The sequence below is a fragment of the Panthera tigris genome, chromosome A1 (genome assembly GCF_018350195.1).
Source record: "Panthera tigris isolate Pti1 chromosome A1, P.tigris_Pti1_mat1.1, whole genome shotgun sequence".
In the NCBI taxonomy this organism is placed as follows: domain Eukaryota; kingdom Metazoa; phylum Chordata; class Mammalia; order Carnivora; family Felidae; genus Panthera; species Panthera tigris.
The window spans coordinates 42,171,544-42,180,401 of NC_056660.1; the positions used below are offsets into that span (position 1 = coordinate 42,171,544).

Consider the following 8,858-nt stretch of genomic DNA (forward strand, 5'->3'; position numbering starts at 1 on the left):
AATTTTTTTTATATATGTTTATAAGTATTTCTTTCAGATTACAGCTTTTCTTGTCACTTTGTTTTTGATATCTCTATCTAGACGAAAAGTAAATTAATTGTGGTCACATTTATAATTATTTTCCTGTGCATTTTGTGCTCTTTGTTTCTTCTTTAGGATACCTTTCCCTATCCTGTGGTCATATCTTCTCTTTAAAAACTTATGAATGAATAAGTTAATTTCTAAGTGAAGTAAGTCAGACAGAGAAAGACTAATACTGTATTATGTTGCTTGTATATGGAATCTGAAAAAGTCATATTTTCTTTTAAAATTTGAACATTTTGCTTTTCTGACTTAAATTTCAGTCTGCTTGGAGTGGGGATTTTTGTCATATGATAGGAGGGAAGAATCCAAATTTATATATTCCATGTGAACGACCAATCATCCTAGTTCTACTATGTAGAAAGTTTATTCTTTACTGCTTTGTAAAGTCAAATCTGTCATTTCCCATGTTGCCAACATGCCATTCTATTTTGTCAATCTGTACTGATGATACACCGCCTTGATATGTGGTAGAGTGAGTCTTCCCAAATTTGTTCTTCAAAATCTTCAAAAATCTTCATTATTCTTGCCCTTTTGTTTCTCAAGTAGTTCTTTTGGAGTAATGTTTAGAGGGGCCAATCCTACTCCCACTCATTGTTCCTAGACCCAAGCATTCAAGCTTCTGAGGACCTATCACCATATGTAAGCTGGTGGTTCAAAGAAAATACTGGGAAATTGCAACTCAGGTTCATAAGATATATTAATCTGAGCTATTTCATAGTGGTGACTTTAATGTCCATTCCATTATTCTATTAGTCAAGTTATGTCTTTGTGACATAACATATTGTGGAAGCAGTGGGTTCTACGACTAGGAGCTCATTGTTCAACCTCTTGTGCCATGAAATTGACATCTTGGTATAAGGCAATGCAGTGCAGGATCCCATGCCAATAAGTCAGAGTTTCTCTTAGTCCTAAGATGATAATGTTCTCAGAGGCCCTGCAGCAGACAAGGAAGACAAACTTCTATCTGAGGTAGGTGTCAATTCCAGTAAGAATGAATTGCTACACATTCCAGGGTAGAAAGAGTCCAATATATTCAACCTGGCACCAGAAGTCTCTTTGAGGAATGGTGCTAAGATAAAGGGCTCAGAGTTGTTTTCTTCTGCTGGCAGGTTTATAGGTGGTGATAATGAACATATGTCCTTGAACCTGTATATAGTTTATAACCCTGCTACCATGTGCAATCTCTTCTTGGACCCACTGTGCAAGCATAGGAGGTTATGAAGAGAGAGACTGGTAGACAGAGATTAGAAATATCCTGTCCAACTCATTGTCACTTTCCCTTGACTCTAATTTTCCCAACTTGGTCCTTCAAATATCTTGAGCAAAACGGTAGGCCATCCATGCCTGCCTGGGAGTTAGCGTACATTGGTACTGAAGGCCATTTCCCCCCAAAATGTCCAGTGTGCACGGTGTACCGTTCTTCCCACTGGGAGAATATTTCTTCCTGCTCACTATCTTCAGGGCCAGCCCTGAAAAGGGATTGTGGTTTGGAAGTAGTCAATTTTCCTCTTACCTGTAAATTACAGCTGAATAGTGTCCACCTTTGTCAGTGACCCTTAGGGATCCCTCTAGGAGACTATAGGTGTAAAATTGAAGGAGAGGTAGCAGCGAGAGAGAGGTAGAGAACATGAGAGTTTGGGCTTCCTATTTATGTGCCTTACTTATGTCCTCTGGAACTTCAAGGACTCTATCCTAAGTATATCGTTTCCACCAAGTGATGAATTGCTTCTGTACGCACCTGACATTATGAGTCTCTGTGTGTGATAATAAACATTCATTGATGTCACATGGTCAGGCACCTAACCTCAGCTGGTGCCCAATAGATTACAAAGTCTGCTTCTTAAATAGTGTTTTGCTTCCGGCTGCAGATGACATGACTTTGCATTACCAGGGATGTCTTTGGAAATATAAATTCTTGAGCTCCAACTCAGACCAACTAATCAGAAATTTTGAGGATGATATTAATGAACAATCAAGTTTAAGAACCACTGACTTACAAGGATATCCTTGCAAGGATATCACTGGCAGACCAATGATTACTGAAACCCTTCACTGATATGGCAACCTCCAAATTTTTGAAGGCTTAATCTCTCACCTCTTGGCATATCTGCATCCTTCCAAAGCATTCAAAATACTTGTCTCAACCTTCAGGTCCAATTAGCATAGTGGACCACAACTCTAGGCATTCTGGAATTTATCCTGAGTTTTTGTTTACAATATTCATATTTTTTTCAAATATTCCCAATGGGCTTTTTTACAGTTGTCTGATATTACCTCATTTCTGCACTGTTTTTGCAGAAATAAATTATTGAATCTTATTCTCTCATTTAGCTCTTGAATGATACTAAATATAAGAATGTAAAAGTTTTTACATATTATCATATTATTTTTATTTAATGTAGTGTAAATTCATTTAATTTGCTAGCTTTTCATTTTTTGTGTTTGTTAACATTTTGATTTTTCAGGTTCATCTTGTGTGGTATGTATGTGACAGTGATTAGAGCAGTATTTCTTTCCCTATCTTTATCTCTTTAGAATAAGCCATCTTGAATACTGTATTTAAATGCCTCCAATTAACCTATAAGGCCCATAATCCTGAGCCCATTCTTAATTTAAAAAAATTTTTAAAGTGTTTTAATTTTATTTTTGAGAGAGAGAGAGAGACAGAATGTGAGCAGGGGAGGGGCAGAGAGAGAGGGAGACAGAATCTGAAGCAGGCTCCAGGCTCTGAGCTGTCACTGAGCCCATTCTTAAAATGTCAGCTTGGAGCTCCTATCCTATAATGACACTGGGGATATAGTAAATTCAAATGCCATTCCAGAGTGGACTGTTTTAGTTTCTGGTCTTAAGTTGGGTTTTTGTCCATCTACTTGTCAGATTCATCATTTCTGATAAAGCAAAATTGTAGGTCCTATTTGGCATTAACTTATTTTAGCTCCTTTCACTATCAGTAGACATCCTCCTCAGCTCTGGTTTTAAGAGGTGAGCCTATCTCTGCACCTCCCTTCCCCCCATCTTATATGGTGCAGTTTCCATTTTTATTACTTAGACTGAAATTTAGGCTTTCCCAGCTTACACTGATATCCCAAACCCAAGAAGTATGTGGCTTTACTTCTACTCATTGCTTTACATTTATATTCTGTATCTGATACTTGGGAAAGCTTATTTTGTTGGGCTTTTAAAAATCTCTCTTCATGGATTTTTCTACTGTTGCTACACATTTTGGTGTAGGAGGTAGGGTATCAGAGAAATCAAAGTTTAAAAGTGTCAATGTACAGCTTCATCTTACCCAGAAATACCATATTTTATTTTTCACTTTTTTGATGTCTAAAAATAACCTTTTAAGCAAGGCAGAAAACGTTTTAAAGATGAAGAAACCACACACTGATACTAGCTGATGCACCTAGAATACCTAACCATTAAACAACATTAATAATAGTTAGGCTATCCTAGATGATAGAACTCCTGGAGTCCTCTCCTTCCTCTGAAACTGCTTTATGCAGGGGAAATTATTTTGGCTAGATAACATCCTGAACATTGGCCAGGGAGTAGCTGGGAATTACATTAATATGTATTGGTTTTGAATGAAATTGTGTTTTCTTCTGTATTTCCTTATTATCCAGCAGATCAAGTCCACATATCTGCTCTTTTTCATTATTTTCCATGAGCTATCTGCTCCTTCCTAACCAAATATATATCAAATTATCCTGTGACATTTCATTGAGCAGTACAACTCCTTTCTCTTGAAGACAAAGCATGCTCCTTGATACTGGAATGGGTTTGCTCATTCTGGCCTGCCTTTCCATGGCATTCTCTAATACCTTTTCTTACCTATCTATATCCTCCACACCCTTCATGAGACAATAAACTCCAATCTTCGGCACTAAGCCTTCCAACTTTTTGGAAATTTCACACTAGTTTGGTGTATTCCGTTTATGTTACATATCATTTTTCTCTATTGAGGTTTTATTTTTACTATTTTAACTCTGTATGTGTTGGCACCCTATTTGAAATTTAAACTTCTTACAAAGAAAAAAATGTGTCTTATACTTTCTTGAATATCCCACAGTGCATGGTCAAATGCAAAACACTTTGTTGACTGGCTGATTTGATGAGAGCTCTAGGGATATAATAATCACATGCACATTATTCTTTTTCGCTCTTGGTAGCTTCATCCCACCCTACCCTTTTTGTTTATTTTTTCAGAGATATCCATGTAGTTTCTGTCAGAAATAATTGGAAAGAAGGACTAAATTTGTTTCCTCTTTATTTGAGGTAAATGTTCATTTTCCCTCCATATATCCTCATTTTGATTTGTCAGAAATAATGATATTTGGTTACACAAACTTCTAAGTTTCAAGCATTTTATGTATCAATTGCCAGTCAGTAGTCAAGCATTCACTGACCCCTTGCTTCAAAACTTAAACTACCCCCAGACATTTTACACCTCTCTTATACTGAGAATATAGCCATAAAGTTAACATTGATGTTGAAATTATATGATTAACTTATATTTATAAGAATAATCCACTAAGTGAAAATAAGATTCTCCATATCATTTCTGCACATTTTCTATGCATTCTTCTACTTTATATAAAAAAAGATACATAGGGAATATATATATATATATATATATAGATAGATAGATATAGATATAGATATAGATATAGATATAGATAGATATAGATATCAGTGGTCAATGTACAGCATGTAGCTTGGAAGATTCCAAGAAAATGGCAAGAATAATATGTAGGCCAAAGTTCGAAGTACCTTACGTTCTTAACCAAGTGAATTGACTGGTATATTTTCTACATGACTTGTGTTCCTCCAAATTTCTAAGAATTTCATGACAAAGGAAATGCAGTGAATTACAGGCAACTTATATAATGGTGTTCCAGTTTTAGCAGTGTAAGCAAGCAATGGCAAAATGTTATCTTCCTCATTATGCCAACTTAATGCATTAGCTTGTAGCATATGGCATGTGAGCCTCGTGATAGGAGAAGAAGCTTGGGTTTTTATTCTGTCTACCAATAGGTGCCAGCATTCATTCAGTTCCCTCCAGGCATTGTAATTGTTCACATAACAGCAGGATGCGCATCTACACTCATGGCAATGGCTGAGAAATTGAGTTCATCTCACATTTTTCTTTCAAGCTTTTATTACACCATGTATTTCAGAGTAGTGACTTGATTTTTATGCAATTTAATCCTCTTGCTGTGAGCATCATCTTTGAGAACTTATGATCTTTCAGTTCATTCTTCATTCAATAATGTGTTTATGTGCTCTGTATACAGCATTATTTTGATACCAACCATTCTGTAAAATGTTCCAAAATGAATCAATTCATATAAACTGGGCCAAATAAATCAGTCCTCAGAAATATACCATCAATTCCATTACACAAGTGAAGGGTAGAAGCACTGTATTGCAGTGAGAAGTAGAACAACTGTAGACACTAAAATACACATTACTACTAATACATCAACCCTCTTATTTTGGTGTATACCACTTCTAGCTAGCTCTTTTTAGGACAGTAATTACCATAATATAAGTTCTGATAGGGATTTGGGCTATAAAAGGAAATATGGAATGTCTTGAATATGGCAGTTTCAGGTAAGGCATCATAGAAGAGATCTCAGACCACCACAGTACAGTATTATCATATTAGGATATCTAAAAGATCAGAGTGGGATGCCTGGTGGCTCGGTCAGCTAAGCATCCAACACTTGATATCGGCTGAGGTCACGATCTCACTGTTGTGAGGTCGAGCCTCTTGTTGGGCTCCACACTGAGTGGAGCCTGCTTGGGATTCTCTCTATTCCTCTCTTTCTGCCTCTGTCCCACTCGTGAATGTACTCCCTCTCTCAAAGTAAATAAATAAACTTTAGGAGTGCCTGGGTGGGTCAGTGGTTGAGCATCTGACTTCGGCTCAAGTCATGATCTTGAGGTTTGTGAGTTTGAGACCCACACCCAGCTGTCTTGCTGTCGGCACACAGCCCACTTCAGATCCTCTTTCCCCCTCTTTCTCTGCCCCTCCCCTGCTTGCCCTGTCTCTCAAACATAGATAAACATTTAAAAAAATAAATAAACTTTAAAAATAAATAAATATAAGATCAGAGAGCTAGAAAGAAAGGAGTATTTTCCATATGTGGAATTTAAGAAATAAAACAAACAAACCAAGAAACAGACTCAACTATAGAGAGCAAATTGATGGGGGGGGGGAGAAGTGGGGTAAATAGATGATGGGGATTAAGAAGTGCACTTGTGATGACCACAGGGTATTGTATGGAAGTGTCAAATCACTATATTGTATACCTGAAACTAAGATTACACTGTATGTTAACTAACTGGAATTTATTATTATTATTTTAGCTAATTGGAATTTAAATAAAAACTTCAAAAAAAAAGAAAGGAGTATTTTCTAGGAATGAAGAAGAACTCATGAAATCAATAATCGTATTTTAAATCCTCAAAAGAGAGCACCAATCAAATTACTACAGCCATGCTACGTACCAACACACACTTTTGATGAATTCACTGCATAGTAATCGGGTTTTTTATTGCAAGCAGCAAAAATCATCTTTGACTCTCTCATGCAGTAAATAATGCATTTTGGAAGAATGTTAGGACTTGGAAACCACCAGGAGATTGGAGAACTTGATCAGAAGATGAGCTAAAGCCAGGGGACACCAGGTTGTGGGAACCAGAGATAGGCCCACACCCCAAGAACATCACAGAGAACCTACATCTCTGACGTATCTGCCCTCACTCTCCCATCCCTGCCTCTTTTCCTGAAACATTCAATGTTCCCACCACCGCTGCCAGACACAGAGGCTGGGAAAACAAATTGCAGTCTATACTTTTCCAGGGGCCTCTTGTTCCAGATTCAAAGTCTCAAGAAAGATTATGAGTCAATAAACTGAGATCGCTTGCTCACCCCTCACTATCCAAGGCTGCTGAGAGTGGGATTTTGCTCCTTCAGAACCTGACTCCTGTAAGAAGCACATACTCTTCAAATAGAACTAAGATACCTGCACATTTACAAACTTCAAGTAGACTAACCTTTTCAACCTCTCTCTGTTCATTGATTAATCACTTAGTTATATTTCCTACAGTTTCTAACAACTTTATTTTATAATCACTTTTTTTAACATGCAATGACATTGAGTTATGTAGTGTACATATTATTTTCTATACTTTACAGACAAAGGTAATAATATCCAAAATATTTAACCTACTTGAATAGTTAAAAATTTGACCAAGATTGAGCATTCTTTCTACTACATGTAAATCATTAGTATATTTCTGTTTTCTTTTCTGACCTGCTTCACTTAAGTCATGTTGTTGGACAAAATGCTATAATTATCTTACTAATAAAGTTTGTGTATGTCAATTTTTTATGTGTAACTAACCACTCATAGAAAGAATGAAAATATACACAATGCGACTTGAGGACATATGTTTACTCAGTGTGAATTATTTCCCAAAATACATATGTGGTCAGCATTCAAAGTTGCTAATGAAAACTGCCTTCACTGAGATACAATTTAGCTGATTCCCAACAGTTTATTTCTTTTTTCATGTTTTTTACCCATTTTAGAATGAATTCTAGAGCAAAATAGATTAGCCAACTTTAGTCTTCATTTTCTAAAATACTTTTTGAGGATGACTTTAAATATTACATATACAAAGACTTACACCAACTACAAATTGATCATCTTTATTTTCTTTAAGCTAGGATTTCTATAGTTTTCCACTTTATAATCAGTGACTCAAGCCCTTGACTTATGTGGAATTAGTTTAGAAGTAAAGAAAAACTCCTTGAGAACTCTTTCAAATAGCAGTATGCCACCTATAGTACATCATTTCCATTTATAAAACTGATTATACTCTAAGTGCTGGATAATGGGCAAGGACAAAGAACTTTCAAACTGCTTCTGCTACACGAGCATGTTTTCAGTGTTTTGTTACCAATATCCTTAGGTCTGAACTGCTTGGAATTCTTTTGCAGCCATTTTCACATCTCTGTACTAGAACAAAATAGTTACCAGGACATCTTTCCTTGGCAAAGACATCATAGGTCAGCTAAACTGTCATATAAAACATCTACTAACGTAGAGAAACTAGTATATAAGGAATATGCAGTGTTCAAGCACAGTTGAAATGTTTCACATTCAAAATTATTTTTATCATCCAGATATTTGTTTAAAAAAACCTGTCTTTTGTAATTATATGAAAGTTAGTGAAAGATTGCTTTACCTTGGTCACTTTCAAGGATACCTTAAGGCTAACATGATTTTTGTGGATATAACCTCCATCTCTTGGGAAAATATTAAATTACTTGTGTCAAGAACATTCTTAAATTTATTTTGAGACACTATATTACCTTGCACATTGCTAGGAGTGTAAATGATGGCCAATGAGCTTGGTATGTTCATTAGGTGAAAATGAGCTTTTCTTTTGATATTGATTAAAGTGCTATCCTATTATGTAATTGAAACTTCCTTAAATGAGAAAATTTATATGATATATTCAGAATCTTATCAAGCACCTATTAAGCCTTCATATTATTCAAAATGAAACAAGTATATCAGAAGTTGCTCATGTTTTTATATCCTACATTGTTCTCAAAGCCGATAGAGAAGCAAATAGGACACATTTTATTAAATTCTCATCCCAAATTGTCCTCCCAGCACAGTAGGAACAAAAAAAGAAATAATGTTTATAGTACAATATAAGTAAAAGAAGAACATATAGGTACAATCTAATTATGA

General features: G+C 35.7%; 1 long non-coding RNA gene across 1 annotated transcript; it reads left to right on the forward strand.

The window, feature by feature from the left end:
- Positions 1–901: 901 nt before the first annotated feature.
- On the forward strand, positions 902–7,020 carry LOC122231002. Its single transcript, XR_006208095.1, has 2 exons — positions 902–1,053; positions 6,457–7,020. It is a non-coding gene; the product is annotated as an uncharacterized LOC122231002 (long non-coding RNA).
- The last annotated feature ends 1,838 nt before the right edge of the window (positions 7,021–8,858 follow it).